The sequence below is a fragment of the Poecilia reticulata genome, linkage group LG9, assembly GCF_000633615.1.
Source record: "Poecilia reticulata strain Guanapo linkage group LG9, Guppy_female_1.0+MT, whole genome shotgun sequence".
Taxonomy (NCBI): domain Eukaryota; kingdom Metazoa; phylum Chordata; class Actinopteri; order Cyprinodontiformes; family Poeciliidae; genus Poecilia; species Poecilia reticulata.
In genome coordinates, this window is record NC_024339.1 from 31,303,556 (window position 1) to 31,318,532 (window position 14,977).

Consider the following 14,977-nt stretch of genomic DNA (forward strand, 5'->3'; position numbering starts at 1 on the left):
GATTCCAGCTGCTCCTTCAGATCTCTGACTGCTTGTTCAACAGGAACCACTTTGTGACTCTGGTGGAGAGAAAACTCACAGACAGGACACACAGCTCTCTGCTCGTCTTCACAGAACAGTTTAGGGTCTTCTTGGTGTTTCCTGCAGACCATCAGCTGCTTTGCTCCTGTTTCTGTCTCTGATGATCCAGATTTCTGTCTTCCAGTGAAAGAATCAGCCAGTTCCTTCAGAGAGAAGTTTACAAGTGGTTTCTTAGAAGATCTTCTTTTACAGATGGGACAGTTCTTGTTTCCAGTTTGTTCCCAGAATTTCTGCAGGCAGCTTGAACAGAAGCTGTGGTTGCAGCTCAGAGACACAGGATCTCTGAACGTCTCTGAACAAACATGGCAGCTCAGGTAACTTTCCAGTAGAGCTCTCTCTGCCATTTTGTATTGAATTATTTCAACAGTTCGACTCACCAAAGTTTCAGCTGCTTCTTCTTAAAATCTTCCACACATTTGTTGGTTTTTCACCGGAGATTTAACATCGAGTCATGGCGTCTCAACCCAGTTCGGATATGTCTGAGTTTTTGTACTTTGACCTGTCACATGTTAAATCATATAATCTGCAGTGAGCTTTTCATCCAACAGGTGGTGCTGTTGGAAGATGTTGTTCAGTCAACAATAGGCAGATTGTTTTTACAGTTGAAAAATAATTTGGCTGTTTATTTTTTTACTATTTACTTTTTATATTGTCACATAAAGTAAACAGATAAATTTGTTTTTTACTGTACTTTGTATAATCAAATAATGAAAAACTGTTTAAACGTTTTTAGTCTATATTTGACCAACAAACTGTTTTAGTCATTATTTGTTGATCTTTCCTCAGATTAATGAAGAAACTGTGTTGATCTGAATGAGCTAAGAGGAATATTTTTCTCAAAATAGTCAGAATATTTAAAAATTATTTTAGAAATATGAAGAGAAAATAAAGAGAAACAGAAGTTAAGATGAAAACCAGAGAAAATTAGCCTGTTTACTACATCAACCATTATTGAAGGTTTCATTAATAAATTCAGATCCAGCTACAGTCCTTCTGATGTTTTCTATTGGAGGTTTGTAGAACAAGGCTAAGAAGAAAAATAGATCGATTTAAGAAATATCAGCAGTGAAGGAAAAAAAAATAGATTAGGTGTTATAAATGAGGCTTTTTGGTTCTTTATCAATATTTAAGGGTCAGATTGTTCCTCAGTGTTTTCAGCCTTTATTATATCCTGTAGCAGCATCACTATTACAAGTGTTTGTTTCTGATCAACAGCCTTCACTTTTGCTCATAAAAATAAAGTCAGTCTCTTCTGTCACCACCAAGAGCTTAAAGAAGCATTTCTCTGTCCTTTCATGATTGTTTACAACTAAACCACATTTAACAGAAGTTATTAGATTTTACATGTTTAAACTGGAAGAGTGGATGAAACTGAAATCTGAGATTAGTTTTATGGACCATTTTTTGCCCAGTGCTCATTATTTGTTATGCATAATTAATTTTAAGCTCAAATTAAAATTGATCACAGTACAAATAATTCCTTAAACTTTCTAAAATCATTTTCAAACCAAACTCTGGAACCAGTCAGTCAGTTAAACTGGTCCAGTTCATCCAGTCTGACTAACTTTGCTCTCTAAGTTTTAATAAGATTTTGGACACATTGGATGATCTCAGTATTAAATGTAAAGTTGATGTTTAACCAGGATGATAACATGTTTATGATCACATTCACTGCTGGACATTGAATCTTGACTCTCTGTAAAGATATATTTTCATGTAATTTAAGGTTTATTATCCTCCAACATGGAGGAGCTGCTTGAGTTCAGCAGGCTGCACAGAAACCAGAACATGAGGACTCTGGACCCAGTTCTGCTCTGGATCCAGTTTTCTGTGAGAAGTCAAGTTGGTTGGTCACCAACCGTCACCAAACAAAGCACAACCCCCCCAGGCGGGTGTTTATCTTGTAGCTAGTACTCAGATGATCGCTACAAGCCTGTCAGTGTCTCCATACCTCACACCTGAGTCCCTGAACGCCCCTTGAAGTTTTCAGCAAGAGGGATTTCAGGTGGTATCATTTAATCCCTAACAGGGATTCCCATTGGAAAGGGAAGCACTGGACTTTGGAACTCCCTGATGTCTCACAGATTTAAAAAAATGATTTCTTATTCTCGACCCGACCCAATCCCCCCGAATGACATATCTGACAGTCAGCCCACTATGACCACTATGACTACCTTTGTGTGCAAACTACCTTACACATGGGTGTGCCACTATTCTTCTCAAAGTAGAGCCAAATGATCGCAATAAGCCATTGCGCAATGAGCCTCTGAGAGAAGTCTAGCTCATTGCTTCTCAGAGGCTCATTGCGCAGAGGCTCCAAAGTCGTGGTACGCTTTGGAGTACCACGACTCCAAAGTATGCTCCAAAGTCCTGCAGTGTGCAACTTTTATTAGAAAAATGTTTTTTTAATATTTATTTAAACTGTCGCTATGTCATAACGGCCTAGTATAACATAGCGAAAACCACACCGCTCTTCCTGAATGGACTATCCGACGGACCCTCCTCTCCAGGACCCCTGAATAGACCTTACCAGGGAGGCTTAAGAGTGTGACCCCCCTGTAATTGGAGCACACCCTTCGGTCCCCATTTTTGAACATGGGACCACCACTCCAGTCTGCCAATCCAGAGGAACTGCCCCCGATGTCCATGCGATATTGCAGAGTCGCTTGGGCCAACACAACCCTRCAACATCCAGAGCCTTAAGGAACTCCGGGCGGATCTCATCCACCCCCGGGGCCCTGCCACTGAGGAGCTTTTTGACCACCTCGGCGACCTCGTCCCCAGATATTGGTGAGCCCAACCCAGAGTCCCCAGGCTCAGCTTCCTCAACAGAAGGCATGTTGGTGGCATTGAGGAGGTCTTCGAAGTATTCCGCCCACTGGCACACAACGTCCTGAGTCGAGGTCAGCAGCGCACCATCCCCACTATAAACAGTGTTGGTGCTGCACTGCTTCCCCCTCCTGAGACGCCGGATGGTGGACCAGAATCGCCTCGAAGCCGTACGGAAGTCTTTCTCCATGGCCTCTCCAAACTCCTCCCACGCCCGAGTTTTTGCCTCAGCAACAACCCGAGCCGCCTCCCGCTACCCATCAGCTGCTTCTGGAGTCCCACAGGCCAAAAAGGCCCGATAGGACTCCTTCTTCAGCTTGACAGCATCCCTCACCGAAGGTGTCCACCAACGGGTTTGAGGGTTGCCGCAGCGACAGGCACCAACAACCTTGTGGCCGCAGCTCCAATAAGCCGCCTCGGCAATGGAGGTATGGAACATGGTCCACTCAGACTCAATGTCCCCCACTTCCCCCGGAACGTGTTTGAAGTTCTGCTGGAGATGAGAGTTAAAGGTCCGTCTCACAGGGGACTCCGCCAGACGTTTCCAGCAGACCCTCACTACACGTTTGGGCCTGCCAGGTCTGACCGGCTTCCTCCCCCACCATCATTCCAAACATTCACTTAAATTTTCACTTTATGGTACATGTTCACATTATTTATTGACTGTATATCAAATATATATTTAAATTTAACTGAAGATATGACATAATACAATATATAATATTCAATAAAATGCAAAGACTTAAATCTTATTGTATAGACTAGATAATCGCACGCGCTCAGCCGTTGGCCCAGTAAATTCACTAAAAATTGGCTAAAATACCTAATAACTGTTCAAATTTAATAAAAAATAAAATTGTATTATAAATTTTATATCATTATTATTGTGTATGTTGTATTTTTTCCATGTAAATTTACTTGACCAACGGCTGAGCGCGTGCGATTACTCACCGATGCTTCAATGCTATATAACTACAAGGGATTTTTCCGGACGTCAGCTGTTAGAAGCTTTTGGAGATCTAATTAAAAAAAAACAAGATTTACTATTTTGAATTATGAATTCTGAGATACTAATTTAACATTGTCTTACCAATTTCCAGGATTCTTTGTAGAATTTAACAGAATCTTACGGGGGATTCACGGAACAACCGTCAGCTCTCAGCTCTCACGGGAGTTAGACGCAATCTGAGCTAAATCTCAGCGCTGCAGTTAAAGGGGCGGGACAATCAACCTGATTGGTTGATGTGAAATCAGACGGTGCCAGTTATTGGTTGTTTAAAATGTCACTAAAAGCAATCATTAAAGGGATATTTCACAGGCTTAAAAGATTTTTAGCACTTTTTTTTTAATCAATATTTAACATATTTACAAACATTCTTTTTTTTTTTTTTACTTGGAATGAGATATTAAATCAACATCTATTCATTTTACTTGTGTTTTTAACACTGGGTTACACATGATTTTTACTTTTAATATTTACAAATAATACAGAGTTCTAACTTTTATCTACCAAAAAATAAAGAAACTCAAAGTGAAGTTTTAAAGCATGTTTTTTCAGTTTCTTATTTTATCTGATAATTTTCTGCCAATCAGAGAAAATCTTTAATCCTTTTAGTTCCTATCATTTTATTATTGCTGGTAAAACTCCAAAGTTTTTCAGTCTGATTGTCATCAATACGTCTCACAGCCTGACTTCAGTTTTGTTCTTTGAGGTGGATTTTTCATTCTCCAGTATCAGTGAAGTGTTCATTCAATAAAGTGATAAAAATGATATTCATCTCTGCAGTGAATATTTGTCTCCAGCAGGTGGCGCTGTGAGGACATTGTTGATATTATTCCAATATCTTTGTTTTCAGGAAAACACTTAATGGATTTTATTACAATAATATTAAACATTTATATGAAGAAAGAATCTAAATATTTTTCCTGCCTCTCTGCTGACACTGAACTGATTGTTCAGAGTTTTCAACTTTAAATGATTTAAGTTATAATAGACAAATAAAATCCGTAGCTGTCTTTCTACTTTGAATCATAACAGAAACTGAACCCAGTTGACTTTTCTATCCTGCTAATGAAAAAATAATATTATTTACATCTCAGCAAGAAGTTTGGCATTGAAGCATCTTTCAATTTAGGTTTTTAAAATTACATTTCAAAGTCTTTTATTTCTAAAACATTTAATGTTGCAGTGAGGAATAAGTGTCAACAAATATATGACAGACATGATGAACCAGGTGTAGGTATTTAAATAATTATCTGATATTTATCATAATAAAGCAGAACTTTACTGGGGACTCTGATGGTCTAATAAGTTTATATTTAGTGTATATAGTTGCAGCCCTATAGCAGTCAGAAAAAGTAACAGATGATAAATCAAATCTAAAATAAGCAGAACTTTCTCATCGTCCATCATGCTTTATAACAATCTTTAATATTTTGTTGATATTCAATGCATTCTCTGGAAAATATTTGTACATAATTGTGTTTAAACTTTTCCACAAGATTGAATTTAATTTAAATAAAAATATAACTTTTACAGCAAGTTCTTGATGAATAAGATGTTCCTGAGAACAACATGTACTGATCTGATTCGCTTTTTGTAGAGTAAACTCAATAATTTACTTTAAATATTAATTTACATACTGTTGGTTTGCGATCAAAAATCAGACAGGATCCAGAAATTGTCGAGCTCTGAATTTGTTCTCCATTCATGCAGACCTTCAAACTTCACAATCCAGTTTACAGCTTAACAGGTATTCACACACACCTGGCTTTTAAAGGATTGGCTCCTCCCAGGACTAATTAAGGGGTGGAGACAACAGTTACATTTCCAGAAAGAAAAGAGACATTTATACCAGAATATATTCCTAAATTTTATTTTACATAATCACAACTAACTCTTAACAACTTCAAAGCTAAAACAATGTGGGCCCAAATAAAATCCAAAAACATCTCTCCTCCCTCTCAAACAATGGGTTTTCCCAGTGAGGCTGATTGAAACACCAGGTCCTCATCAGCACTGGTCATGGACTCGTTTCCATGGCAACACATGACCAGGTGACCTGTTAGGGAGGGGGTAAATCCCTCACACATACTCATTTAGTAAATTAAAATATTATTTTAGTTGAAGCATATTGCATAGATTAATTAAACACAGATGGATGTTTGCAAACCCTCAATATAGGCTAATAAAAATCAGGACATTTAAAATTACAATATTACATCAAATTAATAAAAAAAAAACATTTTAAAAACAGAGATATGGGCTTAACTAAAAGTATGTTTAGTTCTTGATTAAAGGTTGTTTTTCTTTTCAAAAGGAAGTTTTAATCTGACAAACGAGACTCAATGGGACGTTTTCCCTTCTTCTTTCCTCTTTCTTTAATCTTTAAACCGCTGAATGTTTCTTCCCATTTTCACGTCTGTCTCTTCCTTTCTTTTCCCACCTTCTCCTCCTCCTTCCAGTTTTTCCTTCCTGTTGGTCCTCGGTGGCTCTAGGCTCAGAGGAGCGTCATCGTGGGGCGTCTCCAGGCTCCAGACACAACAAACCTGGAGCCTCTGCAGACGGAGAGCAGAGAGCAACAGGAGCAACAACAATATGGGCACAAGTCATTAACAACGTCAGGAGCCGTTCTGGAAACATCATGTTAAAGTTTTTTTTATTCAAAACTTTAGTGTTTTTCAAATAGTTTGATAAAAAACACATTGGAGACAGAAAAACTTCTCCTCTTTCAACCTTAATGTCCAGTTATTTTCATATTAGCTGCTTTTGAAGCATAAAATGGCTAAATTAGCTCAGCTGTTATATTCTGAGCTTAATTGAACTAAAACACTTTAACTAAATCACTGCTGTTTCATTGATAATGAAATAAATTATTTAGTCACCAAAGTCGAGTTCAAGTTTGTTTGTTTGTAAAACACATTTTAGCAACAAGGAAGTTCAAAGTTCTTCAAATCATAAAAACTTCATTCAGTCACAAATTATGAAAAGAGCAAAAAACATCTAATTTTGTCAAATATCAAAATCCTCAGGCAAAAACACATAAAATATGCTGATCAGTTCTACAATTACTGCTAAGAAAAGCCACTATAACCAGCTGGGTTTTTAGTCTGGATCTAAACTCAGTGTTTCAGCTGTTTTTCAGTTTTCTGGAAGTTTGTTCCAGATTTGTGGTGCATAGAAGCTGAATGCTGATTCTCTGTGTTTGGTTCTGGTTCTGGATGCAGAGCAGAACCAGGAGACCTGAGAGATCTAGAAGAAGTTTAATCTGTTGTTGTTTCAGGGATGCAACAGAAAGTTCACTTGATGATCAGATTTATCAGTTTTATCAGTTTTATACTTACATGCCAACATTTGTCTATCGATCATCCATATCGGTTCTGATCCATTTCAGGCTCAGTCAGCCTGAATCCCATCTCAACACTCAGACTGAAGGTTCATCAGAGATGCTCTATGATTAGAAAGTCAGGCTCTCAAACTGTCTGTTATGTTTTTCACACTTGAAACTAATTTCTGATGCATTACACTAAATAAAATATAACAGCCAAAGGTCCATCCTGGCAGACACAGAGACACTTAGAACAATTTACAGACCAACAAATCTAACAGTCATGATTCTGGACAGTGGGAGGAAGCCGGAGAGAACTTCATGCAGAAAGACCTCAGGCTGGGATTTGAACCCAGGACCTTCTTGGTTCCAGGCATTAATGCTACCAACTGTGGGACAGAGTCGAAATATGTCCATGTAGATGAGGAAAAATCTTGGATCCACATTAGAAATGTCTCAGATTTCCAAAGTATGGAAATATTTCTTAATAATTTATTATCAGCAGAGGGCTGAAGTTAAACTGTCTGAACTAAAGTGGTCGAGTGTTGAGGAAGAGTCGATGCAGCACGATTTAAAATATAAAGTTTAAGTTGGTCAGAGTAGAAAGTAAGACAAAGTGGATGTTATACAGGTTTATTCAGAGTATCAATAGAGATGGTGACTTTAAAACAATCAGCTTCACTACAGATACACACAGTGGCGCAACTACACACTTTTCAAGTGGATGCAAAAACATAAAGCTAATAAAAATCAGGACATTTAAAATGATAATATAATATTATAAGGAGCGTAAGGCGCGCTGAATGTTTGGGAAAACATCACCGGTTCGCCGCCCCCTCCAGACGGGGTTTTGACGCCCCCTCTGGTGCTGCGCCCCATGCGTTGCATGCGCTGCTGCATACCCACTTTTTGCGCCACTGGATACACAGTAATGTTTCCAAAGTCCTGGATCAACCTTAAAATCACTGAACCACGGATCACGTCCACAGCAGCAGGAACATGAACTCCATCAGTCAGACGGTTTTATCTCCACTCTGAGAGGCTCAACTCCACCATGACACCATGATGCAGGAAGTCCAGCACAGTTTGCTGGACTTCCTGTAAACTGTGCAGGAAGTTCAGTCATTAAATTTCCTCACCTGTTAATTTAGTGCTAAAACACATTTAAGCTTTGGTCCCTCACAGTCAGACTGTGGAAAAACACAAACATCCTACAGACTCTTTCATCTCAGACAAGTTGCTTCAGTTATTTACAGATTTCAATGAGCATCTTAACAGCAAACTGACATTTCAGCAAAAAAACTACAAAGAATGGAGTCAACAGGGAGAGACGGGCTTTAAATCTTTAAGATATATTGATTTAATCAGTTTTAAAATAAATGTTTCTGATTGGCCAGATGGTTCCAGGTTCTGAACAGACAAACATCAACAGCACCAAACTGATGGACCAAACTGTCAGGAAATAATCAATAAAGACTAAAAGTATTGATTGTGGCTCATGAGGGAGATTAATAGTCTTACAATCTGAGAGTTGATTCTGTTTTCCTCCTGAAGGCTCTGAACCTCCATGTTGGTGTGTGAACGTGTTTATGATCGCAATTATGTGAATGTTGCTTTGTGAAAATGGTTTGATGACTAGAAATATAACAGAAATTTAGTCTATGTGCATCTTCAGACACATTAGAGCAAAGAGAATCAGATCTGGTAACAAACAATGGAGGATCTCAGAATGTTTATCAGATGAAGGGAAAGAAAACGATGCAAACAAAGCTGGACAGACTGAACGATGACAGAAAGCAATTTAAGATACAAAGTGAGGCAAAACCACCGAAATCCACCGAGAACCACAAAGATTTATAGACCAAGGAGTAACGAGTCTCTCTGGGGCTTTAGATTCAAATCTATCCAGAGACATAAAGATCAGGAGGATCATCCCCGTTTTTATGTCTTTTATATCTTTTAATGTCTATAAAGATCTGTGCTGCAAATAAAAAAAAGAGCAACAGTGGAATAAAAGCTGTAGCTGGTTTTAAACCTATAAAGTGAATCTGATCTCTGATCAGCTGCATGTCACCTGAAGTTCCTCCTTCAGCAGCAGGACAGCAGAAATTTACCAGATTAAAAGCCTCTGGGACTGAAATTCAACCTGGATTAATGGAGCAAATGGAAGCAGTGTGCTGTGTAGTAAATTATTTTTTGTTTCCCAGGAATGGGAAGATAAAGTAAAAATATCTTCATGTTTTGGTTCATAATTTATCTACATAAAACAAAAAGAGCCCAGAGATTCTGCAGCTGCTCTGCTGGAAGCTGAAACTCTGATGATGTTTTTCTGTTTGCAGCTGAAGCTCAGATTCTGCATGTTGCTCAACCAACAGACGTCTCCCTAACCGCGTCTCCCTCCATCGGCACGTCGTGTTTCCTGCCATCAGCCGACTGACGGGTCAAAGTTCTGCACAACAAACACAAACCTGCACAGTCTGACGGTGGTTTCTGACAGGCTGGTTTTATTTATGCACACAGAAAATCATCAGGATTTTCATTTAAAATGCTACTGAATCTTGGTTCAACGTTGTTTCCTGAATATTTTAAATCATTTCTGTCATTTATCATCAGTCATCAGCATTTTGTTTCTTCTCCTGGATGCCAGAGGTTAAATGATTTTAATTTGAAGCTTAATTGTCTGAAGAAAATCTCATTTACAGCGATCAGTGAGGATCATTTGAGAAAACTTGCACATTTTATTGTAGGTTGTAAAATTAAAAATGACTTTTGTGTCAAATCTTAAAGATTAGGAAGTTAATTAATCTGTAAATTCATCAAAACAACATTTCTGAAGACAAAGCAGAAAAAGAACCAGGTTTTTCATGCAGCATTTTTACTGTGTTGCATTAATTTCAAAGCAAATTGTTTTAAAAATTAGACTTTTTGAGCCTTGTTCTGTTTATAACATCTTTACTATAAAACAGTTCTGGTTTATTTTGCCTCCAGACTCTTTAAACCACAGAATCTGAACCAAAACCAAACAGCTACATTTTCCTTTTCACCGGTTTCTCATCTCGTTCGTCTGAAAGTCCTGCAGCCAAACTGATGATCCTGTGTTCAGTTTCCTGCTGCTGATCTTTTCATGAGAAAACTTGGTGTCTTAAAAAGTTAAAAAAAAACAGCCACTGTGACCACACCAGAGTCGTGTTTGTGGGAACTGTCCTTTTCTTCAGCTTGTTCTGACTTTTCTTGTGGTTCCTTCTGGAGCCAGAGCTGAGAGTTTTCTGGGGTAAAAAGTTCACATCAGAAATTCAGTCTGTGTTTCTGGCAGATGAGATGCGATGCTGAGCTTCATGACGTTTGTCTCTGCCAGCCTCTGCTGCCTTATTTATAACATAAGAAAAGCATAAAATCACCAACACAGCAAAGATTATAAGACATGACCCATCAGGTTGTCAGGGGAAAATATACAGAATCAGTTATGATTTAAGATTAAACTACAAAGTTTAAAAAAGAAAAACATGATTAACTAAAACTTTAAACCTTGTTTTGCTTCTTTGTTGAGTTTTTGAGAGCACTGCTCATTGTTGAAATGAGAGTAAATGAAGGAACGTCACCAGAGATTCATGTTGCTGAAAACAGTTTCTCTGCTTCGTCCTCAGAGGAGAAACCAGAAAACCTGAAAACTCCTCCAAAAACTGAAACTGTGAAGACGGATCCGGTTCTTCAGATTGAAATGAGGAAACTTAACCGTTTGTTAGTTAATGGCATGAATGTATGATAAACGGAGAACTAGGACTGTTAAACCAGCAGTGGGACTCGACTGTTTGTAGAAACAAATCCTCAAAAAACCAAAACTATTTTTAAAATAGATTTTCAGAAATGTCCTCAGCAGTGTGAGAGATTGATGAGGTGAAACATGGGATCATGGGAAACATTAGTTTTTCACCAACTGTGTTTCCATTCTGGTTTCATCTTTGTTTGATTAATAACAGCTGGAATCTGTCGTATGTCTGTATTTGAGGTTAAATATAAATGATTGCAGAACATCTGCGTTCTGTTTTTTATTCCTCTGGTTGCATTTTTCCAGTTACCTCCTGCATTAGCTGCCCAGCTGTGAGCTCTCCAGTCTTTATGTCACAGGAAATCTCAGTATTTTCCACCCCTGACAGTTCCTGCCGTACGTTGGATGTACTTGTGGTGTCAGAGAGTCGTGTGTGCTGCTGAATTCAGAGCAGAGCTTCTGCAGCATCAAAGCTTTGACTGCAAGTTTCCTGCTTGAGTTGTTCCAACCTTCCCACCTCAGAAAAGTGACAAAAACTTTTCAAAAATTCAGAAAATGAGCATAAAACAGGAACCGTATAGAATCAGAAAAAGCTTGATTGCACAGATGGGTTTGATTTGGATATAAAACATGAAAAAAGAGTTTCAAATTTTACAAAACATAGAACTGACCAGTTTTTTTGTATCCTCTTTTCTTCTCCTGTCTTTACTTTCCATCTCTGTAATCTAACAGTTTCTGATGAGTCCAGAATCGGATTAGACGTGAGTCTTGTGGACTTTGTGCTCGTTTTAAATGGCTCTTCAGTGGATCACGTCTCTTCCAGGATCCAGCAGCATCTCCGGCGCCCACAGGCGCTGACAGACACCACAAGTTGTCACAGGATCATGAGGATGTCTGGGCTGATGGCACCGCTGCACGTTTCAGACGGATTCCTGGTGTCATGAATAAAATACATCTGTCAGGTTTTTCTTACTCAGATGACAAATATAGATCGGTGAAAATTTTAATACATATTTTTACTTTTGAATGCTTGTAAAACCGAGCAGCAGGCTCAGCTGCCTTTAAAACCGACTGATTTTATTCTGCTGGTTTGGCCCGAAGCCACAGAAACACGGAAACCTTCAGAGTTTACAACACAGCATGAAACATTTTAACACTCTGAACGTCAAACTGTCCGTCCAGAAAATGTCACCTGGTCACACCCATGGCAGATATTTACATATTTTAGATCATTTTTAGATTGACTGGTTCTAGAAACTCAACATCTGTGATCTGTGACTTTCTGTTTTCCCATGATGCATCACAGGCAGCCATTTCTCTGGCCACAAGGCAAACGGTGAGTAAGATAAAAAAAAATCCCTGAAGCTCACTGTTAGAAAGCTGCAGCCTTGTCTCCATGACAACCATTAAACAAGTCTGTTAGAAAAACAGATGTATGACGAAACAAACCAAGACAATTTAAATCATTACAAGATCATTTATAAATGCTAACAGCTGAAATTCTCAGATTATCGACGCCTCTTAATTTATTAAACTGAATAATAAATAATTCCTTAAATGTTCAGTCAAGTCAGACTCTTCTCTTTAAACCCTCCATGTTACACTGCTGGGTATGGTGGAGGATCTGTGATGCTGTGGTCCTGCAGTTCTAATACCAGAACATTTTCAATGCAGAAGTTGATGGTTTGAACAGAAACTTGAAGATGAGTTGTGATTGGCTCTTTAAGAAGATTAATATTTAATATTAAAGGAGAATTTAGCACATAATTTCCATGAATTATCACATAAAAGGTTCACAGACACAAAGTCGGTTCTGAGCATCAGAAACTCAGAGAGCTGAACTGAAGACAGGCAACATGAAGACCCAGATGATCCCCAGTGTTTGGGAAAATCTGGTTAAATCTTGTAAATGTGGTGAAATTACAAGAGGGATTCATTTTATGACATATTACATTTAGGAATGAATATGATTCAAGTCTTTTTGTTCATCTTCAGCAGGGCGGTGGAACAGAAACCAGACTTCTGTCCGTAACGATCCTCCTGGTTTCTACATGATGAAGCCGTTTGGACTCCAGAAGGGACCAAATGTTTGCAGACTGAGTTTCCTGCAGATGGTCGGCTGAGATCTGACTGTTCACAGACCGTTTATGCTGAATAGATGATCAGGCAAACGAAGCTTCAGCTGTGAAGATTTGCTGAAGCTTCATGTCGTATTTTTATGTCGTCCAGTTTTTATGTTTGAGGTGTTGAAGGATTTCATGAAGCAAAAATAATTCACTTATAAGACAGATAATCTGTGAAATGATCGATCTCCTCCCTGAGCTTCTGCTGGAGAAATGCACCAAAAACAACCAATCAGAGAGCCAGGAGGCGGGTCTTACCGCTGACAATCATTCTCATGTATCCACTGCTGAATGTGCTAATGACAGAGAAACAATTCAGTAACAGAAAAACCATTTATCCCTGTTACATTAGAATTTTTGTTTTTTCTTCATATTTGTATTTTAATAATTTAGATCATTTTTGTTTTATATGTCTTGCCGTACTCTTTGTGTTCATTATTGTTAGTAATGTGTTGCCGTATTTCTTTGTTTAGTTTCTTCCATGTTTTGTTCTTTGTGCATTTGGAGTCATTTCTTTCTATGTTCAAAAAATAAAGCATTTCAAATTCTAAGTAAAGTAAATAAAACTCTTGGTTTCTTCCAGACTGTTTCCATAACTTTCCAGGCTCAGACGCCTCAGGCTGTGGATTCAGCCCAACAATCTTTAAGGTTTCACAAACTCACCTTTTTAAAATAGTAATACCTTCAGTGTGTTTCCTCAAAAGCCTCCATGCCTAAAACATTTTAGATTAGTTTTGGATTTTACGTTTTTAGTTTTCCTGTTGGTGCTTCACAGTCAGTCGGGGGTTAATTTACCTGGAGGTCGTCACTGAAACTGAATCAAAATGGATGAACGTTTCATACACACTAACATAAATATTCACAGATGAGTAGCAATGGTTTAAAACTCCTAAAAACGTTTTAAAATAATTTTTGAGAGTATAAAACTGAAGAATTTTTTATACTGACCTTATTTCTGACTGAAACTGCAGATTATAATCTTCTGGCTGCTGCTTTCTGATTTTTTTCTTCCATCTGATCTGATCGTCTTTCTAATTCTGTGAAACTTCTCTGTCCTCTCGACTATAAAATCAGTGGCCTTTCATGTGTGTTTGTACGTTTGTAATAGCTTGTGGCCAGTTTCTCTTCCTACTGACACCTAAAGTAAATATTTTGTAAAAATTTTCTCCAGTAAATGTATTTAGTTCCGACTCTGCTTGTTTCACCCACCAGCCTTCCTGTCAACGCTCAGACACTGGATGGACGTTCTTCAGGTTAATGTGTCCAGTTTTCACTTGTACACTGTAAAAAATGGGTTTGTTATTTTGTCTAGTGCAAATATCTTAAAAAACTAACTAATAATTAACTTTTAAGCAAGATATGTAAGAGCTTGAACAATGAATAAAAAGTTTGACTGTACTGGCTGATTGTTTCACTTAGAACATTTTTTCTTGTTATCAGTAAAATAATCTGGAACATTTTCATAAATGTAAATGAATTATTGACCTGAAGCAAGCTCTCATATCTTATTGAAAAGTTTCTTATAATTTCGTTTTGTCTTATTTCAAATGTTCTGAGATGTTGGCACAAGAAAACAGACTAAAATACTCGGTAACATTTTGTGTTTTTGTGGTTTATTTTCACTTTTCACTATTTATCCAGTTAATGCTAAAAATCCCACAGTTGCATCCATATTTCCCTTCAACACCAGATGAAAACTGGCACATTATTCACATTGTACCCTCCGGTTTCACTCTGTGATGTTTGCAGGTTTCCTGCTCCTCTCCAGCCTGTCCTGACGCTCCATGCGCAGAATCAGAGAGCAAAGCTTTGTTCTGCTTCCTGCCTTGCATTATTAATCCTTGATGTTC

The 14,977-nt window shown here is 38.1% G+C and overlaps 1 long non-coding RNA gene and 1 pseudogene across 1 annotated transcript; both read right to left on the reverse strand.

The window, feature by feature from the left end:
• The window catches only part of LOC103470714 (E3 ubiquitin-protein ligase TRIM39 pseudogene), a 1,794-nt pseudogene extending 1,113 nt beyond the window's left edge, over positions 1 to 681 (reverse strand).
• A 3,216-nt stretch (positions 682 to 3,897) lies between these two features.
• On the reverse strand, positions 3,898 to 4,249 carry LOC103470694 (uncharacterized). Its single transcript, XR_534516.1, has 2 exons — positions 4,001 to 4,249; positions 3,898 to 3,929 (listed from the first exon to the last, which is right to left on the reverse strand). It is a non-coding gene; the product is annotated as an uncharacterized LOC103470694 (long non-coding RNA).
• Between the last annotated feature and the right edge of the window lie 10,728 nt (positions 4,250 to 14,977).